Source organism: Oryctolagus cuniculus, chromosome 8 (assembly GCF_051225735.1).
Source record: "Oryctolagus cuniculus isolate XC-2025 breed Fujian yellow rabbit chromosome 8, ASM5122573v1, whole genome shotgun sequence".
Classification (NCBI taxonomy): Eukaryota; Metazoa; Chordata; class Mammalia; order Lagomorpha; family Leporidae; genus Oryctolagus; species Oryctolagus cuniculus.
The window spans coordinates 24,403,032-24,424,399 of NC_142874.1; the positions used below are offsets into that span (position 1 = coordinate 24,403,032).

Consider the following 21,368-nt stretch of genomic DNA (forward strand, 5'->3'; position numbering starts at 1 on the left):
GGAGGATGGCCCAAGTCCTTGGGCCCTGCACCCATGTGGGAGACCAGGAGAAGTACCTGGCTCCCGGCTTCGGATCAGCGCAGCTCGCCGGCCGCAGCAGCCATTAGGGGAGTGAACCAACGGAAAGAAGACCTTTCTCTCTCTCTCTCTCTCTCTCACTGTCTAACTCTGCCTGTCAAATAAAATATATATATATATAAAAGATGAGCTCAGCCACTTCCTAAAGTCATTCACGTTATCCTTTTTGTTTTGTTTTGCTTTGTTTTGGTTAGCAACTGTTAAGGGGCCCGGCACTGTGGGGTAGTGGGTAAAGCCACCGCCTGCTGTGCCAGCAGCTCTGGCCATTGTGGTCATTTGGGGAGTGAACCAGCGTATGGAAGACCTCTCTCTCTCTCTCTCTCTCTATATATATATATATATATGTGTGTGTGTGTGTGTGTGTGTATATATATCTGGCTCTGGCTCTCTCTGTAACTCTTTCAAATAAATAAAATAAATCTTGAAAAAAATGATAATTAAACTGACATGTCCTATATCTAGCAGTTAAGACAACTTCTATACCACTGATGGGCCAAAAAGCATTCATTTAAATAAACTAAAATTCTTAAAATTAAATAACCCTAAAGATATTCATAAAAAGGTATAAAATACAGAGCTGGCACCATGGCACAGTGGGTAAATCCTCCGCCTACAGTGCCGGCATTCATATGGGTGCCAGTTTGAGGCCCAGCTGCTCCACTTCCAATCCAGCTCTCTGCTGTGGCCTGGGAAAGCAGTAGAAGATGGCCCAAGTCCTTGGGCCCCTGCACCCATGTGGGAGACCTGGAAGAAGCTCCTGGCTTCTGGCTTCAGATTAGCGCAGTTCCAGCCATTGTGACCAACTAGGGAGTGAATCAGTGGATGGAAGACTTCTCTCTCTCTCTCTCTCTCTCTCTCTCTCTCTCTCTGCTTCTCCTTCTCTCTCTCTGTAGCTCTGACTTTCAAATAAATAAATAAAACTTTTAAAAAAGGTATAAAATACCTCTAAAATTACATTTACCAAGGAATGTATATTTTCAAATATTCATATCAGAAAGAAGTTAGAAAGAAAATTAGTGAGCTAAGCATTCAACTTAGCTGAAGGAATTAAAAGAACAGTGAGAAAAAAATGTAAAAAGAAAGTGACTTTTTAAAGAAGGTAAGAGGAGAAAATTAATACAGAAAATCCACCCATGCATACAAAAAAGGAGAGAGGACCAATAAAGCCAAAATGAATTATTTGAAAATAACAATAGTTCCATAGCCTGGGCCTGGGGAGGCACAGTAGTGGAAAGAGAAAAGCTACCATATTTGAGAGATACTGTGAAGACTGTGTCAATACGACTTGGGTACTGATTTCATTTGCAGGTGGAAAAGTCACTCCATTGCAAAAGATAACTTCATTCAGTCAAAGAAAGAGATATAGATGTTTTGGAAACAAACTCCTATTTTCACCTTTTTCTCCCAATGTAACATCCATGAACATGCCAAGAAAATGGAAGAGTGCCAGCACCGTACCAGTGTCTCTATCAAGGGAAGGAAGAATCACGGTGCAGGCCCAGGCCCACCATCCCCGGAGTCTCTCCTGAGCCTTTGTGCCTGCATGGATTTATATCCCTTATCTCACGCCGTTCTACCAAGTCTGCTGGGTTTGTATGTTTCTCTGTCTCCCATGTAGGTCCAAAAAAATATTTGTTTATTCACATTGTATTATTTACATGAAAAACACAGAACATATATTTCAAAGAGGGGAGCACAGTGAAGCAGCGGGTAACTCAGAGAAGGAAGCTCTCTGGGGCCCAGACGGAGACAGTCGCTGAAGTTCTTCTCCCAGAGCCGTCAGATAGGTCCCCTTGCCTTTGTATTCCCACGTGCACTTTATCCCCAAAACCGGGGCAAGTAGTGTTGGTGTTTTTGGTGGTTAGTACCTAAGACCCTTTGTATCCTTCCAAAGTTTGAAGCAATTGAAAAAACAGCATAGGTGATAGATGAATGACCCAAGAATCGTCAGCTGTGCTTTTATTAAATTTCCTATTGCCGCTACCAACAAATGACGGCAAGATGAGTGGTAACCTCACAGGTCTGAAAGTCCTGAGTCCACAATGGGTCTCCCCAGGGTGTTGGCAGGACTGTGTCCCTTCTGGAGGTCCTAGGGCAGAGAGAGGCCCTCCCCTGGTTAGATGGCGGGAGAGCTGTATCGACACAGTAGCTGAAATAGGATAACGTGGAAAAGCACTGGGACCACCAGAGTCAGGCTTACCAGGAAGGAGCAACAATATGTGTTTGGAGATGTCTGCTAAACTATCTGCCTGTGTTGTTTTTTTTTTAAAGATTGATTGATTGATTTGACAGGCTGAGTGACAGGGAGAAAGGGAGAGACACAGACAGAGAAGTTGTTCCATGTACTGGTTCACTTTCCAAGGCTGAGCCAGGCTAAAGACAAGGAGCCAGAAACTCCATCCAGGTCTCCCACACAGGGGGCAGGGGAACAAGCATTTGTCCCAACATCTGCTGCCTTCCCAGGATGCAGTAGCAGGGAGCTGGGTTGGAAGTGGAACATTCAGCAGGACTCAAAGCGTTGTTCCAATACCTGCTGCTCTATCTCATCTCTGCTTAGAAACCCCCATGGCCAATACTGTCAGAAAACAATCACATGGGCTCCTTTTGAGCCTGGTGTAACCAGTGAGCCAATCGACAATGGCCAAGAATACAGAACTCTGGTGTAAAAAATTACCTGCTTCCATGCGGATGCTTATAGAGTTATTCATTTTTTAAAGCTTTATTTGAAAGGCAGAGGGAGAGAGAGGAGAGAGAGAGAGAGAAGAGAGAGAGAGAGAGAGAGAGAGAGAGAGAGAGAGATCTTCCATCAGCTGGTTCACTCCCCACATGTCTGCAATGGCTAGAACTGGACCAATCTGAAGCCAGGCGCCAGGAGCTTCCTCCAAGTCTCCCACGTGGGTGCAGGGATCCAAAGACTTGGGCCATCTTCTGCTGCTTTCCCAGATGCATTAGAAGAGAGCTGGATCATAAGTGGAGCAGCCGAGACTCGAACTGGTGCCCATATGGGATGCTGGCGCTGAAGGCAGCAGCTTTACCTGCTACACCACAGCGCTGGCCCTTTACGGAGTTATTCTCTAGACTGAAAGACTATTCCATGGGGCCGGCATTATGGCACAGTGGGTAAAGCCGCCACCTGTGCTGCTGGCATCCCACATGGGCACTAGTTCAAGCCCCAGCCGCTACTCCACTTCTGATCCAGCTCCCTGCTAATGACCTGGGAAAAGCAGTGGAGAGCGACCCCCTGGGAGACCCAGATGGAGGTCCTGGCCCCTGGCTTCAGCCTGACCCAGACCCAGCCATGGTGGCCATTTGGGGAGTGAACCAGTGGATGGAAGATCTCTCTCTCTCTCTCTCTCTCTCTCTCTCCTTCTCTGTAACTCTGCTTTTCAAATAAAAAAATAAATCTTAGAAAAAGGAAAGACTGCTCAAAGTAGTATGCTCAGTACATTTTTGGAATTCCTTCCAGTTAAACAAAAATGAACGACTAAATACGACATACTTGGTTTTGTGTGCTTCTTAACCATGTAAAAATGTCACAGTATCGAGCCAAGCATTGAGGATGAAGCCAAACTCTGTCCTAATGTTGGCATGCAGGCTGAATAAATAAATGAGTGTCTTCTTGCCATACTGCTAATTCTGTGAGGTTACCAAAAAATGAGTCGTATTCCCCATGTGAGCACTTTTTAAACCTATGACAGCTACCAGCCATGGCTTGTATGCTCTGCACACCATTCCACAGGCTCCACAAGGGCCAAATGTAAAGAAAACTCAGTCACAGATTCATTTCATACACTCGCAAAATACAGGCTCTCATCAGAGAGGTAAGGCAATGCTTATCCAGGAAATGAATCTAAGTCACTGCAATGTGTCAAAGCCATGGGCTTTCTGTCTTCTAATCCTGACACCACAAACACACTTCAAGTGCAGAAGAGTGCAACCTGCTTACCATGATCATCATAAATGCTCTTTTTTAAAGACTTATTGTATTTACTTGAATGACAGAGTGACAGCAAGAGAGGGAGAGACAGAGAGAGAGAAAGAAAAGTCTTCCATCCTTTGATTCACTCCCCAAACGTCCACAACAGCCAAGCCTGGGCCAGGAACCAGAGACGTCATCCAGGTTTCTCATGTGTGGCAGGGGCCCAAGCACTTGGGCCATTTTTCGCTGCTTTCCCAGATGCGTTAGCAGGGAGCTGGATTGGGAGTGGAGCAGCCAAGACTCCAACTGGTGCTTCAATACGGGATGCATACCTCACAAGCAGTGACTCAACCTGCTGAGCCGTGTCACCAGCCCCTGAATATCATAAATCTTCACTATCAAACCTTCTTTCACAAAAATCTCCACATACAGAAATCCTGAACACTTCTGTATGGATGAACAATGTGTAGATGCTTTGAAAGACCCCTTTCTCTTCTCTTGCATTTCCTATTTGGAGTAGATATTTTGTGTTTCCAGATGATCATGGCTATCTATTGACAGAACAAATGGGTTTTATGTGCTTGGTGAGTGCTATGATTGGGACTGATTCAGTTCCTAAACTCATGTAGGAGTTTAAATTAATGTGTGTCCAGATCCTAGAATATCTAACATCTAGTGGGTGCTCAGTGTATGTTGTAGACAAAGTGTGTGGCAAGTACGTGGCCTAAGGGTTAAGGCACTGGTTAAGCTGTCCACATCCCATATCAGTTCCTGGATCTGGTTCCTGGTTCCAGCTTCCCAGTAATGCAACCCCAGGAGCAGCAGGTGATGGTTCAGTCATTGGAGCTGTGCCACCCACATAATTAAACTGAGTTCCCAGGGCCTGGTTTTGGCCTATCTCAGTCTTGGCCATTGTAGGCTTTTGAACAGTGAACCAATGAATGTGTGCTCTCTATCTATCTATCTATCTATCTATCTATCTATCTATATATCTCTGTCCTCTCTCTACGCCTCTGCCTCTCCCTCTCCTCTCAAATATATTAAGAAAGAAAAACCCCTGAAGTCATAGGTTAATAGTACCAAAAGATAAAACTGAATCCAATTATGGTGTTTAGGAGGTGGGCCTAGTGGGTGGTTGTTGGGAGCATGCCCGTGGAAGGTAGTTCTCAAGAGAAGGTTGATTGTAAAAGCTGAGTTTGATCCCAGCCTCTCCCCCTCCCCCTCCCCCTCCCTCTCCTCTCCTTTCCCCTCCCCCTCCCCTCCCCTTCTCCCCACCACTTCCTGGTTCACCATGTGACCCGCTCTCCACACAAGTTCCACCGCTGCCATCTGTTATCCTCACCAGATGCCGAACCAACAGGGTCACTTGAACTTGAATTTGAACCTCCAAAACCATGAGTTAAATAAACTTTCGCTCTTCATAAAGTTAGCTGCCTCAGGTATTTCATTGTCATCATGAAAATCTGACTGATAGGGTAGGGAACCCATCGCCCTGGTAGTTTTGGCCCCAGGGACAATGAGAGGATTCACACCTGCTCTGTTGGACAGGCCAAGCTCCAGACTTCCCTCTGTCACCAGCCCTGCTGTCAACAGATCCGCAATGCCTACCTCTCACGGTGCGTTAGGTAGTCCTGGCTTCCTGCTCCTAGCGGAAGTTCCACAGGGCTTGGAAACCCGGTACTGACAATATCACAAGACACCTTAACAGGCCTCAGTATCCATCTGTGGGGGCTGCCATAACAAACCGCCACAGACTGAGTAACTTACACAACAGAAGCCTATTCCTGCACAGTTCCGGAGGCCGGCGGTCTAAGGCCAAGTGCCAGCAGGTTAACTATGAGAATCTTTCCAAAAAGAGGGGAGCAGTGCTAGCTGGATAGACCATGTGTTGTACCGAGCTTTGCAAAGCACTTCAAAAAGCTTGTGGAAAAATGGATTGAAAAGACAAGTCGACTTGGATGCCAAAAATGCTTCGAAATCCATGCATAATTTTTTCATGATATATGTTTTTCACAAACTTTTTGAAGACCAATCTTATGAATGGATTTCAAAAAGCTGTTTCACCAAAATAAACATATCTTTTATTGTCATTTCCATGAACTTTCTGAAGTCCCCTCACAGCTCAGCCTCAGTGCTGTCTGCACAAACACCTGCATAAAACCAGCAAGGTCAGGGCACAGTCACAGTCTTCCCTTGGGAACTGTGGGTCTGCGTTGAATTGCATCAAGAGAGCTGGCCGGCGCTGCGGCTCAATAGGCTAATCCTCCACCTAGCGGCGCCGGCACACCGGGTTCTAGTCCCGGTTGGGGCGCCGGATTCTGTCCCAGTTGCCCCTCTTCCAGGCCAGCTCTCTGCTGTGGCCCAGGAAGGCAGTGGAGGATGGCCCAAGTGCTTGGGCCCTGCACCCCATGGGAGACCAGGAGAAGCACCTGGCTCCTGGCTTCGGATCAGCATGGTGCGCCGGCCGCGGCGGCCATTGGGGGGTGAACCAACGGGAAAGGAAGACCTTTCTCTCTGTCTCTCTCTCTCACTGTCCACTCTGCCTGTCCAAAAAAAAAAAAAAAAAAAAAAGAGAGAGAGAGAGAGCAAACCACTGCATTGAAAGATTCTGCATCCTTTAGTTCCTAGGCAGCTGCTCAGCTGCATTCGCTGTGATAAAGGTTTGGTATCAGCTCAAGTCAAAAAGAAGTGCAGAGCAAGCATTATTGCTCCATTTGTTGCTGGGAAATTTTGACTCCACACTGGCACACCCTCATAAGTAATTCACTTTTTTTTTGTATATCAAATACACTGCCTTTCATAAGCAGTCACGCAGGCAGGGACTTTGACCTCTTGTGATAACATAAGGACTCCAGGGAGTCTACGTAGCAGGAAGATACAAACAGGGACACAAAGCAATATTGGCAAGAGCAAGATTTAGCCTTCAGAAAATCCCTAGGCTGTTGGAGCCTTGACCCCGTGCTATGAGACTTCTTCAGCTGGACACGAATTACCACTGTGATCGTAACATCACGGAAAGAGGTGCATCTTCCCCTGCCCCAGTTACCGACTCACACAAAAACTGCAGCATCGAACTTCTCCCAATGCATCCAAACTTTCTTTCTTTCATGAATGGAAACTTCCAGTTCTCGCCAAGATGAAGCAGCTCCATTCCTTCCCAATCTTCATTTTTACAACTAAAAAAAACCGTGAACCCAAGACCAAAACCAGCAGAGGAGACCCAGAAAGGCGAGATGAAGACAGCAGACTACCTGGGAGTCTCGAGAGGAGGAATTGGCAGGCAATGAGTTCTCTGAGTTTCTTTGTTGACCTCCCTCTACCCAGAACTGCCAGCTGGCACAGATTAAAACTGCTCCCAGATGGGCTGGCATTGTGGCATAGTTGATTTGTGATGCCAACTTCCCAAGTGGGCGCTGGTTCGAGACCCAGCCACTCCACTTTTGATTCAACTCCCTGATAACGGCCTGGGAAAGCAGCAGAGGATGGCCCAAGAGCCTGGGCCCCTGCACCCACATGGGAGACCAAGAAGGAGGTCCTGGCTCCTGGCTTTGGATTGGCCCAGCCCTGGCCATTGAGGCCATCTGGGAATTGAACCAGCGCATAAAAGATACCTCTCTCTCTCTCTCTCTCTTTCTCCCTCCCACCCTCCTTCCCCCGTCTCTATGCAACTCTTTCAAATAAATCTTTCCTTTAAAAATCGCTTCCAGAAATGCCTCTCTCCCTCCCCAGCCAGCAGACCTGGAAAAGGGCAGTACAACACAAAACCCTTACAGCAAAGTCCATCCTGCTCCTTCCAAACCTCAGCAGAAGACGGGAACTGTGGCCCCTGCGGGTTCAGCAGGGCAGAGTGGGAAGCAGAAGCAGACAGGGGCACTGTGACTGCCCTGCCTGGTGGTGGCGGCAGAGCCAGCAGAGAGCGGGCCTTCCATCCCATGCCCAGAGCAGGGGGCAGCACAAGCCGAGCCTCCACTTGCATCGGGCCCCAAGGAGACTTGTGAAACAATATGAAGTGGAGCTGATCCGTCACTATGCCTCACCTTCTCCACTTGTAGTTCTTAAGAATAACTGTAGAAGGTCTTAGGCATGTGAAAAGCCCTGTGTTCCGGGCTCCAGCCCAGGATCCCTGCTGCCCTGAGATGCAAGATCCAAGATGCACTGCGTTCTGAGTGCCTGAGGCTGTGTCTGCAGCTGGGAGCCCACCCACCCTGAGAAGTTGTCCTGAGTGTGGTGTGACTGCTCTTCACGAATCATAGGCTGCTGCTGTTTCTCACTGCCTGCCTTTGAGGAATAAGCCAGATCCCTGTGATTTTCTGAGTGTGAGTGTGTTCTGCCTTGCCAGGCTCAGACAGGGAGCTAACCAGGGTCCAGTGGGGCTGCTTCACAGTGCATACAGAGATCACTCAAGTCCCGGCTGCTCCACATCCAATCCAGCTCTCTGCTGTGACCTGGGAAAGCAGTGGAGGACAGCCCAAGTCCTTGGGCCTCTGCACCCATGTGGGAGACCCAGAAGAAGCTTCTGGCTCCTGGCTTTGGATCAGCGCAGCTCCAGCCATTGCAGCCAACTGGGGAGTTGAACCAGCAGATGAAGACCTCTCTCTCTCTCTCTCTCTCTCTCTGCCTCTCTGTAACTCTGTCTTTCAAACAAATAAATAAATCTCTTAAAAAAAAAAAAAGGAATGACAATTACTGAATGGAAAAATACAGTAACAGTAAAGTTTTTAAATGATTCCATGGCTTCAATAGTAGGGAGCAGAGGTCCCTTAGGATGGAATTGGAGAACACGAGGAGACGTAAGTAGAATTTAGCTGGTCTGAACAACAGACTGCAGGTATGCTGAGACAGAAGTGAGCGAGTTTTAGGGACACAGAGAGCTGCTGTTCATATCCTTGAAATCAAAGAGGGAGGGAGAAAAAGTGTTTCACAGAAATAATGACCGGGAAGTCCTAAATTTAGCACAAGTCCCAAATTTAGCACACCTACTGACTAAAGAAGCTAGGCAAACCCCAAATAGGACTTTTCAAAAGCCATACCAAGAAACATCGTAATTAAACTTATGAAAACTAAAGGCAGATAATCCCAGGAGCAGAGAAAAGCAACACATAACCGATGACAGAATATCCATTCAAATGCCAACGGAAGCCACAGAGGCCTGAGAACTGAAGATTTTTTGAAAACTGTCAATCATAACTTTTATATCCGGTGGACATATTGGACATATTCATTAGAATGAGGAGGAAAAAGAAAAACAGTGCTGGTTGAAGGGAAATGAAGAGAATTTGACACAAGCAAACCTGTCTTTAAGGCAGGTGTACAGGAATTTCTCAAAACAGAAGAGAAAGGATTGAAAGCGAGATTTGAACTTCAGAAAGGCGAGAAGAACACCAGAATGGGGGGAAAAAAAACAAGAGTTAAATATACTACAGTATTCTCATGGGCTTCCTCCATCATATTTGATGGTTGAGACAAAATATTTAACATCATCTAATGCCTTGGGAAAGCAGTAGAAGATGGCCCAACTCTTTGGGCCCCTGCACCCACGTGGGAGACCCAGAGGAAGCTCCTGGCTCCTGGCTCCTGGCTTCGGATCGGCACAGCTCCAGCTGTTGCGGCCAACTGGGGAGTGAACCAGTGGATGGAAGACCTCTCTCTCTCTCCCTCTCTCTCTGCCTCTCCTCTGTGTAACTCTGACTTTCAAATAAATAAATAAATAAATCTTTTTTAAAAAAATTTTAAAAACAGGCAGGAAAACAATGACGGTGACGTCATGTGGATGAGGGGGTCTTCAACAAGTTCATGACAAGTGTGTATTATGCACAATCTCTGCACAGACTTCAAAAACCTCTGCACTGAAATAAAGTCCTTTTTGAATTCCGCTGCCCAGGCATCTATGAAGTATCCTCACGTAGACTCCAACTCCTCGAGCAATCCTTAAGAAAACTACACACAGCGATAAACTCAGAGTACACTAGAAATGCATCACAATGGAACCCTAGACCTGTTCAGGAAGTTCACGGGCAGGCAAGAAATGAGAAACAGAGGGAACGTGAATGGCAAAGGCACACCCCAAACATGGGGCCTCATCACCTGGGAGCAGGGAGATGCAGGGGAGCGGGGTGGGCCCCTCCCCTGCCTCCACCGTGGCACTGAACTGGATCTGGGCACGAAGGAGGCTCATAAATACCAGGAACTGGAATGCGATGCAGTCAGGCTGTGTCCTCAGCCAACCCTGAGCCACCTGGGCAGCGGCTCAGAGGCTTTCCGGGGCACTGGCCAGGCGCCCTGGGCTGCGGCCTGGCACCCGGGCACTCCCGAAAGCCGGCTGCCGTTTGGGTCTAGCCTGTGTTCAGCTGCTTCTGTGAGACCAGGTGGTCAGAGCTGGCGGAAGCCACAGGTCTGGGAAGGAGATGCGCCCCAGGTTTGCTGGTGTGTTTTTTTTTTTTTTTCTCTCTTTCTTTCCCTCTATCTGTGCTATGGGAAAGGCTGCCTCCTCTCTCAGCGGGATGCTGGCTGCAGCGCTGGGAGCCAGCAGGAATTTCTGGGAAGCAACACAATTACAGCGTCGGCCAGGTTTGTCTGCAGAACCTGTTGCGCACACGCTGCATTCCTGTCCAAAAGGTCAGGGTTGACCCTGGCCCCACCCCGCTGCCCCTGCTCCCAGGTGTCCTGGGGCCTCCCTTCAGGAGCGGCACGGAGCCCCGGTCAGTGCCTTGCCCATCGCTGCCAGATCGTACCTGGTCCTGGTCTCCATGGCCCTTGGGGCTCCCTCCCTTGGCTTAAAGGTTCCTTGCCTTGTATTGATGATTGGTCAATCACCTCTCACTAAAACTCACTCAAGGCATTGAGAGCTGGATGCAGCTGGCCCTACAGGCACACACGACTCATGAGACTGGGGTGGCGCTGTAGGGTAGCAGGCTAAGCTGCTCGCAGCCTGCAGTGCCGGCATCCCGTATGGGCGCCAGTTCGACTCCTGGCTGCTCCACTTCTGATCCAGTTCCCTGCTAATGAGCCTGAGAAAGCAGCAGAAGATGGCCCAAGTGCCTGGGCCCCTGCACCCATGTGGAAGGTCTGGAAGAAGTTCCAGGCTCCTGGCTTCAGCCTGGCCCAGCCCAGCCCCGGCCATTGCGGCCATTTGGGGAGTGAACCAGTAGATGGAAGATATCTCGATTTCTCTCTCTCTTACACACACTTGCTCTCTCTCCCCCCTCCTGTCTCTGTAACTCTGTTTTTCAATTAGATAAAACACTAAGTCTTTAGGGGGAAGAAAAGATTTACAACATCATTTATCTCCCCATAGATAACACTTTGATGTTTGGCTTTGTCTTGAGGGGTTTCCATTCCTGGAACCCAGGCCCTGAGCAAGAGGTAACCACCACGGGCACACAGCCCCGAGACTCATGGTGCCCACTTTGTCATCATCAAAATTCCGTAAAGAACATAGCATTGCCAACAAACACTGACGGCCAACGAGGCGCTTGGACAGGAACGGAACACATACCTCCCGGGCCCAACTTCAAGCTGTAAGCACCTTCACCGTGAACCCTTCGAGGAGCCCTGGAACTAAGCAATAGCAGCCCAGCGCCGTGCTCTGGACTTTGAAATACATGCCTCCCACTCCCTTCCACCACCCCAGTATCAGTAATGGGCTTGCTGCGTGCTGGGGGAGCAGGGCCAAATTTGGGGGCTCCACAGCCATTCCTCCAGCCAGTGTTGGGATGCCCTGTAGCGTGAGAAAGAGTAAAGCTGATCTCCCATCTGTGCCACTCTGATGCCACTGCCACCCACCCCTGAGCCCAGAATGCACTGCCCCTTCCTCCCAGCCGGTCCAGTTCCTTCCCTCTTCTCGATGCCCCAGTGACCCTCCAGTCCCCCCGGTCTCCCTCAGTGCATGGGACAAGGCACTGTGCTCTGAGTCTCCTCTTGATTTTTTTCTTCTTATTATTCCACACTCAAGTCATTGTTCTTTCCCAAATCAAAATGGAAGCTCCTAGAGGATTACATTGAGTGATATTCATTTGAGTGCCCCCCTCCTCCCCACTTCTTTTTAAAGATTTATATATTTATTTATTTGAAAGGCAGAGTTACACAGAGAGGGGAGAGGCAGAAAGACGTGGGGGGGGGGGTCTTCCATCTGCTGGTTCACTCGCCAAGGGGCCACGACAGCCACAGCTGAACCAGGCTAAAGCCAGCAGCTTCATGGGGTCTCCCACGAGGATGCAGGGCCCCGTACAGTTGGGCCACCTGCTGCTGCTTTTCCCAGGTGCATTAGCTGGGAAGCAGAGCAGCCAGGACAGGAACTGGTGCCCATATGGGATGCCAGCACTGCAGACAGTGGCTTAACCTGCTATGCCACAACACCGGCCCTAACCACTCCCTAAATGCTGCTCATTAACACACACACACACACACACACACACACACTCAAGGAGACAGGGAGATGTGATGGCATTCTAGGTGCATGGTGAAAAATTGGAAAATGAAAAGACAAGACACTGATGAGAAGGAAACCCTTTCAAAATGCATATCTGAAAAAGGACTTGGGTCCAAAATACACAAGGAACACTAACAGCCCAATGCTTAGTTCAAAAATGGGCAAAAGAGCTGCACAGACACGCACCACAAACAAGCACATGAGATGCTCCGTGTCACAGGCCATGGGGAACTGCCACAAGGAGATAGGACCATGTGCCAACCAGAACAGCCAACACCCAGGGCACCAACATCCCCAACGTGCAGCTGAGGCTGAGGACACCAGGAACTGTCATCCATTGCTGGTGAGGACGGAAACTGGCACAGCCACTTCGGGCAACCACTTGGGCAGTTTCTTACGAAAGGAAACATTGGCTCACCGTGGGATGCAACACCTAAACTCCTTGGTGCCGACCCATAGGAACTGGAAATAAATTTAAGTCCATACAACAACCTCCAAAGCAGCAATTGCAAAATTAATTCTAGGATGGGAAACATTACAGGAAATGAAGTCACTCATGCACATCTGTTCAGTTTTCCCAAGTTCAGGACAAATACAAGCACCACTAAAACCAAGAAATCAAATGCTTTCAACAGCCCAGAAGGTTCCCTCATGCTCCTTCCCAGGCCACCCCAACCCCCCGTGTCCAGCCCAGGCCAACCCTGGGGCGCCCTCACCCTCAAGTTTCTTAGGCATGGACTCAAAATTCAGTATGTGGCAGCTCTTAGGGCTGATTTTGCGGCTTTGGCGTTCCATTTCTGGGAGTCAGCAACACTCTCTAGAGATCAGTGTTTGATTCAAAGGGCTGATTCCTCGGGGCGGGACTTCAGGCAGGGGGAGCCCTCGCAGGAGGAAACAAGCTCTCCTCTAGCAGAGGGACCTTCCTACAGCTGGAGCTGCATGGACCCTGGCCTGGTCTCGAGGCCGGTGCAGAGCAGGGGGACCTGGACCCCACATGGGCTCCAAGGACCGGAGGGGGTACATGAGCCACAGAGCACAGGTTTCCCTACAATGCTAGACCTAATGATACGTAATTATCCACCCTCTGGAAGGCAATGGATTGGCTTGGAGAGAGGGCTAGGGGAAGCTGGGAGCTCCCAAGGCCACTGTTTTATGCTCTCACATGTGTAGGTTGCAGCGACGATTCGTAATAAGAAAAAGAAAAGGAAGGGGCCAGCACTGTGGCACAGCATGTTAATGACCTGGCCTGCAGTGCCAGCATCCCATATGGGTGCCAGATAGAGTCCCAGCTGCTCCACTTCCAGGCCAGCTCTCTGCTGTGGCCCAGGAAGGCAGTGGAGGATGGCCCAAGTGCTTGGGCCCTGCACCCGCATGGGAGACCTGGAGGAAGCTCCTGGCTCCTGGCTCCTGGCTCCTGGCTCCTGGCTCCTGGCTCCTGGCTCCTGGCTTCGGATCGGCGCAGCTCCAGCCGTTGCAGCCAACAGGGGAGTGAACCAGCAGATGGAAGACCTCTTTCTCTCTCCGCCTCTCCTCTCTCTGTGTAACTCTGACTTTCAAGTAAATAAATCAATCTTCAAAAAAAAAAAAGAGAGAGAGAAAGAAAGAAAAAGAAAAGGAAAATGGCGGAGGTGGGTCAGCCTCAGGAGTCTGGCCATCCTTAATAATGCCAATCAAAACGAAATCTGCTTGCACAGTGTGTTAAGGCTTCTGCTTGCTGACTCACATCCACAAACATGGATGGCCTTGAGGGCTCATCGCTGCAGGGCCCTAGGCGGCCACAGTTTCACAGGGACGTGGCCTCATGGTTTCTGAGCACGGCAGCTTCTAGGAGTCGTCGCAGAGACCTGAACCAGATATGCAAACAACCTTCTAACCCGGACAGAAGGGGACACGAGGCTCGGAAGCGAGACGGGTTAGGTGCCATGATGTGTCCTGGTCTAGAGCCATGGGCCCTTCTCCCGTGGTTGTCCACATGGCTCCCTGTTCAGGCCCCTGACCCTCGGCGAGGCACCACTGCATCTGGATGGATGAACTCAACTTCTTCCTCCTCCAACCGCTACCTGCTTTCTCAACCTCAATCTTCGCCATAGCTCTTGCCGCCACCTGGCTCCCACTCATCATAATTTGCTTCCGCCTCGTTGGTCTCCTGCTCTGGGGTGTGCCTGCCGTGAGCACACAGGCTGCCCTTCCTGTCGGAGAAAGACGATCCCAGACCGCTGGAACTGCGCTGGCTCGGGTTTGGCTTCAAGGCGGAGGAAACAGGAGTGTCCCAAGCCTGAATCGGACCAAAATGGGCTCCAAGGGCAGCAAAGGATGGGTTGGTCATGCACCAATGGATTCATATAATCCCGGATGTAACTGGACACAAATTCACCTCCTGGGAGCCTGTGGGATTGCTTTCCGTGTGTTCTTCATCAGACAGGGCTACAGGAAGCTCTGAGCTCCCAGGGCCCACTGTTTGGCATGCTCACAGACGCTGCTCGCGATGATGATGGACAGTTAGGGGAGAAGAAGCTCCAGCCAACAGCGTGTGATGAAGAAAGGTTTGAACCTGACAAGCGATCGTACTATGGACGACAGCCTCCGTCACCTCTGTTTCCCTGGCCCTGGATGAGATGCCTGGTTCAGGCTTTCTCTGATGTTTCCCGGCGGTTCCAAAACCACTGTGGTTTGAGGACTTGGCGCTGAAGTGCAAGCACTCCTGGCTGTGTGAGGCTTACACCGCCAGGGGGCGCTGCGTCTTCAGAAGCAGAAGTTCTCCCCACCCCCGCCGTGGTGTCCACGCTGGGTAACAGTACTAGTACCGGCACCCACCGTTTTGTGATGATGAGAAACACGGAAGCCACATCACAAAGCCTGCACAAACCTTGTCCACAGAGCCTCAGTGATCTGGGACCAGCACGGCTCCTTGAACACGAGGCCTCCTCCCAGGACAAGGCAGTCAAACACCCACGCCCCTGGACTTCTATTTCCAAATCCCTTTCTTTAGGGGCCAGCGTGTGGCACAGCAGGGTAAGCCACCACCTGTGATGCCAACATCCCTCATGGGTGCTGGTTCGAGACCCGACTGCTCTACTTCCGATCCAGCTCCCCGCTACTGTGCCTGGGAAAGCAGCAAAGATGGCCCCAGTGCTTGGGTGCCTACACCCATGTGGGAGACCCAGAAGAAGCTCTTGGCTTCGTCCTGGCCCAGTTGTGGCCATTTGAGGAGTGAAGCAGCAGATGGAACATTTGTCTGTGTGTTTCTCTTCTCTCTCTAGTTCTGCCTTTCAAATAAATGAAAAATAAAACAAATCCCTTTCCCCAGAGACTGCACCCATGTCTCTTGGGTTCTTTGGTCTCTTAGCCGATGGGTTGCCCTTTTAACTTCACAAGTACTCAGTGTGGAGTCCCTGCTCCAGTTCTATAAATTCACACTCCCTGCTGTTGCACCCTCGTGAGTCTGGGCAAGCATTAGTGATAACAACTAAAGCTAATTCTACTTGTATCATGTGTCATCGGCTTCCACATGGTTTCAGTTAAATCTGACTCAAGTCAACAAACACATCATGGTGGAGCCCTTGCAGGTCACAGGGGTCAGTGGGCCACAACCTCGTGGCTTTTGTGCACATGCAGAGAAACGGAATCTACAAGCAACTATAGTACAAGTAGAAAGGGACACACAGCTCAGGAGGGGATGAGACAAGCGCCCCGCCCCCAAGGACCTGAGCTGTCCACTCCCTGTGCTAACCCTGCCTGCACTGTGCCCTGATCACCTGGAATCGTCCCCACAGCTCTTGCCACCACCTGGCCCCCACTCCTCGTAATTCGCTTCCGCCTCATCTGCCTCCCGCTCTGGGGTGTCTACACCACAAGCACACAGGCTGCCTAGGACATCAGCAGGGACCTGCGGGGAGCCTCTGCTGTGCTGACTGGGGAAGGCCCAGCCTCTTGGCAGGGACCTGCTGTGCTTCTTACAATGCAATCGGTCCAGACCTTGAGATGAGTGATGGGGCTGGAGCGTTCCAAAGCCAAGACAAGGATCAGGCTGGGACCGGATAATGGCCTCCAGGGAAGGTGTCCTAAGGCAGGAGGCATTCTCAGAGCCTCCTAGGGGACAGCTGGAGCCCTCTCCCAGCTCTGAGGGAGGGGTGTGGGCAGCACAGCCCTCCTCCCTGCAGCCTTGCAGCCCCTCAGGACCACACCGGGCAGCAAGAACTGTGGGCCAGCACTGTGCTCAAGCCCTCCCTGCCTAGCAACCCTGGAGCAAGGTGCCTCCTGCAGACGAGACAAGTCAGAGAAAGGAAGGGACTTGTCCACGGCAGGAGGCTGGAGCCCAGGTCCTGAGATGGCACGAGCGTGCTGTGAAGCCGTGGCCTGGCCCTGCGTGTGCAGCAACACAGGACTTGGAGGTGGAGGAGGGGGCGGGAGACACCTGCCCCTAACCAGCAGCCTGTAGCCCTCCCTCGCCGCTGGGTTCTGAGTCACCTCCCACGTCTTCATTTTAACTCAACACAAGGGACCCAGCAGCGACTCAGTGCAAGCGGCAAACACTCTTCCTCCAGATGCGCGAGGCCCAGGGAGTGAGACACTGATGGAGACCCCCAGTGTGAGACACTGATGGAGACCCCCGGTGTGAGACACTGAGGGTCCTAAGTTCCCCGGCAGGTGCTAAGTGAGCCCTCTGTTTATCCCGGCTGGACCACCCACTAGCTCTGGCACTCCGGGAAAGCGACTTCCTGTCGATGATCCCGGTGTTTCCTCCTCTGGAACAATTAGCAAAACCAACATGGCAGCTGCTTCGTAAATATCCCTTCCCAACGATAATTTTCCTGGTCTGATTCCACCAGTAAAGGTCGTAAACTACTTAATGACCAACATTAGGAAAATGACCCCATGACGTGACAGTTTCAGAACACTTACTTGCGTGGTATGAAATCATGAAAAATCACTTTGGAATATTAACAGCAATACTATAGTAAAAACAATAAATGACACAAAAACTGCATCTGCAACTCGGTTGAGAAACAAATCCTAAAGGGACTGTTCTAAACTAGTGTTTATCAAAATCAGCAAGTTGTCCCACTGGGACATACTGCTGTTCCCAGACAACAGAAAGGCTGCACCTTTGCCCAGAGAAAAGTCTCTTAGTGGGAGCCTCCGGATGGTGGCTGGCGCTGTGGAAGTCTCGTGGAGTCCAAGCTTTGCAAAGGGTCATTTCGGGAGTGCACACCCACAGCCCGGCGGCAGACCTGCCAATCATGCCTCTGGATTCAAGCCTGGAAATTGGTCCTATTCCCCCAGGGGGCTTGGCTATAGCCTTTTCTCCCTTGTGCCTGCCGTCCCCACCACCTGCCAAGAGAGTCAAGGTCAACCCTGTGTGCACCCTGGTGCCTCCACAGAGATGCTCATCTGCCCATTCACTTCAGTCTCGGCGGTGGGCCTCAAAGAGCCCCTGTGGCCCGGCTCCAGCCCCCTCGGCTGCAGCCCTAGCTTAGTTGCACTGCTAAAAGGACCAGTGGGATACCTCCCCATATCTCCCACCCCATATCTCCCAGCCCAGGGGAACCCACACCTCCTGACAAGTGCACTGGGAAGGTTCTCAGTCTGTGCCCCAGCCCCTTCCTTTGCACTCACCTGTAGAGGGGGCTGTTGTGAGATCCATGCTGGCCTCTGTCTCACAGCTCACTCTAACCCCCACCCCCCACCCCCATCACTGCCGTCAGGGGACTGTCCCATCTATGCAGGGATCTCCTGGAAGACAAACCCATGTGGGCTACAAGCTAAGCTTCCAGGCTCTGGTCCTTGGCTACCTTTCCCACACAGCCCTTGTTCCCTACCTGGGACTCCCCATGTCCTTCCAAGCCAAGGTGCTGTGCCAGCCTTGCAGGACTCTTATAGTGCGTCTGGGCCTACTTAGGATGCCTCCAGTGCTCACCTGGCTCCGGAATCAGACTTCCAGACAGGCCTGGTAAAGAAAGACAGGCATAAACCAAGGGGACCACAAAGAGAGAAGTCAGTACTCAGTTCCACAACAAGCGGACACTGATGCATGCGTGCAAGTGTCAAGAACAAGCAGGTAGGAGCTGGCGCTGTGGCGCAACTGGTTAAAGTCCTGGCCTGCAGAGCCAGCATCGCATAGGGGCGCCAGTTCAAGTCCCGGCTGCTCCTCTTCCGATCCAGCTCTCTGCTATGGCCTGGGAAAGCAGTAGAAGATGGCCCAAGGACCTGCACCCACATGGGAGACCTGGAAGAAGCTCCTGGCTCCTGGCTTTGGATCAACTCAACTTTGACCATTACAGTCATTTGGGGAGTGAACCAGTGGATGGACCTGCCTCTCTCTGTAACTCTGTTTTTCAAATAAATAAAATACATCTTAAAAAAAAAAAAAAAAAGAAAGAACAAGCAGAGAAACACTCCCACATCAAACAGACAAAATGCAATGCCACAACTCCCCTCAGTGGGATGGAGATATGCGACCTCTCTGATACAGAATCAAAGGGGCCATTCTAAGAAACTCCCTCAAGAAAACAACGAAAAGGAATGAAGAAAGCTTATGAGATTTATGGGATAACATCAGAAATGTACAAGATTTTAGCAATAAAGTGGGATAAGAGGGGCCGGCGCCATGGCTCAACAGGCTAATCCTCCGCCTTGCGGCACCGGCACACCGGGTTCTAGTCCCAGTCGGGGCCCCGCATTCTGTCCCAGTTGCCCCTCTTCCAGGCCAGCTCTCTGCTGTGGCCCGGGAGTGCAGTGGAGGATGGCCCAAGTGCTTGGGCCCTGCACCCCATGGGAGACCAGGATAAGTACCTGGCTCCTGCCATCGGATCAGCGTGGTGCGCCGGCCGCAGCGGCCATTGGAGGGTGAACCAACGGCAAAGGAAGACCTTTCTCTCTCTGTCTCTCTATCTCACTGTCCACTCTGCCTGTCAAAAAATAAAAATAAAAAAAAGAGGGATGAGAGAGAGACAAAGGTATAGAAAGCTTATTTTTAAAATGATGGCAGGAAACTTTCCATATATGGGGAGAGATGTGACCTTTCAGCAAGAGGGAGCTCAAAGGTCACACCAGTAAGATTTTGTCCGAATCAGACTACCCCAAGACATCATATAAGTGAACTGTCAGGAAGAGAGGGAGGGGGTATAATACAGCAAGAAAAAGAAGCAAACAGAATATAAAGGACTTTCAGCATAGATGGCCCCAGACTTCTCCCAGGAGACCTGGAGAGGGTGGAATGATGTATTCCAAGTGCGGATAGAAAAACATTGTGGACCAAGGATAGGGTGCCCAGCAAACCTGTCCTTCAGAAACAAAAGGGAGATAGAGACGTCACCAGATAGACTAGGAGAGTTCATCGCCACCTGGCCTGCCTTAAAGAAATGCTAACCAGGGCTCTCCCAGCTGAAAGACAAGGATGCTCATGAGTAGCACAAAGACACCTGCAGCCGTCAGACCCACTGCAGAAGTGTACACTCTACTCCTGAGACCCCAGTGTCGCACAGGAGCGCTGATGGGACACTGCTCGGCTTCCAATCCAGCTCTCTGCTAATGCGTCTAGGAAAGCACCAGAAAATGGGCCAAGTGTTTGGGTCCCTGCACACACGCCGGAGGCCCAGGCTCCTGGCTTCTGACTGGCCCAACCCTGGCCATTGCAGGTATTTAGGGAATGACCATCAGATGGCTGATCTCTCTCTCTCTCTCTCTCTCTCTCCCTCTCTCTCTTTCTCTCTCTTTCCCCTTCCCCTTCCTGCTTTCCCCCTCCCTCCCCCTTCTCTACATAACTGTGCCTTACAAATAAATAAATAAATCTTTAAAAGAAAAAGTAGTATATATTCAAATTCACAATATCTTTAGTGCGAAGAGTAAAAGGCAAAACCATTAAAATAAAAATAACTATGCTAATTTGCTAAGTGATACGCAATGTGAAATTGTGGCATCAAAAGTTCAGAATGAGACAAGAGAGGGCAGAGAACCTTTGCAGTGTGGTATAGTAGTTTTAATGCAACCACGGTTGTTACCTGCTTAAAACTGCTCATTAGAACTATACGGCATTCTTTGTAAGCCTCACGGTAACCGCAGAGCAAAAACCTATCATTGACACGCTAAAAATACAAAGAAGCGATCCAAGCATAGCACTAGGGAAAATGACTTAAGCACAGGGAAAACACGACGGGAGAAAGGAAGAAAGGACACACAAAACCACTAGAAAACAATTTTTAAATGGCAATACTACGTCTTTACCTACACACAATCATACTGAATGTAAATGAAATATTTTCCAGTGAGAAGTCCTACAGCAGTCGACTAGGTTTTTAGAAAACTGACCGTGCGCTACCTGTGAGGGGCTTAGGTAAGCTGTAATGACACACGCACAGTGGACGGGAGGATGAAGGGGCGGGTGTCTGCCCAGTGCTTAAGCCACCCCACGCATGCCCACAACCCATATCAGAGTACCTGCCGTGAGTCCCGGCTCCTCCACCAGGATTCCGCTTCCTGCTAGCGTGCTCCCTGGGCGGCACAGGGTGATGGCTCAAGCGCTCGCCTCCCATCACCCGCGTGGAAGACAGGTGGAGTTCCAGGCTCTGGCTTCTGCTTGACCCAGCTCTGCTGTTGAAGGCATTTAGGGAATGAACCAGCAGAAGGAAGATCTCTCTGTGTCTGTCTCTCTTCTCATCTCTCCGTCTTTCTAATAAAATGAAAAAGAAGTGTAAATATAATTAATTAGTGACTTAACTGTGAGAATCCAAACTCTGATACTTTTAGAAGAAAACATAGGGGAAAGTTTCACGACCCTGGTCTGGGCAGGAAGTTAGGTGGTGCGACCTCAAAAAGCATAGGCAATAAACCTAGAAGTAGACAAATGAGACTGCAACAAACACAGCAAAGGAACAGTCAACAGAGTGAACTGACAGGTAGCAGCACGGGAAGCGACATTCGTGAACCACATCTGCTGAGCGGTTA

The 21,368-nt window shown here is 50.2% G+C and overlaps 1 protein-coding gene across 4 annotated transcripts in view; it reads right to left on the bottom strand.

Annotated features, from left to right (window-relative positions):
* LOC127486595 (forkhead box protein P4) overlaps positions 1 to 21,368 on the bottom strand; it is a 68,208-nt gene that overhangs the window by 3,961 nt on the left and 42,879 nt on the right. For 3 of the 4 annotated variants that reach the window (XR_016211735.1, XR_016211734.1, XR_016211737.1), the window contains 2 exons: positions 20,862 to 21,093; positions 18,245 to 18,372 (listed from right to left, as the gene is read on the bottom strand). The gene's annotated coding sequence lies outside the window, so the exon portion shown is untranslated. The remainder of the gene's footprint in view (positions 1 to 18,244; positions 18,373 to 20,861; positions 21,094 to 21,368) is intronic. The other variant, XR_016211736.1, reaches the window with a different exon arrangement.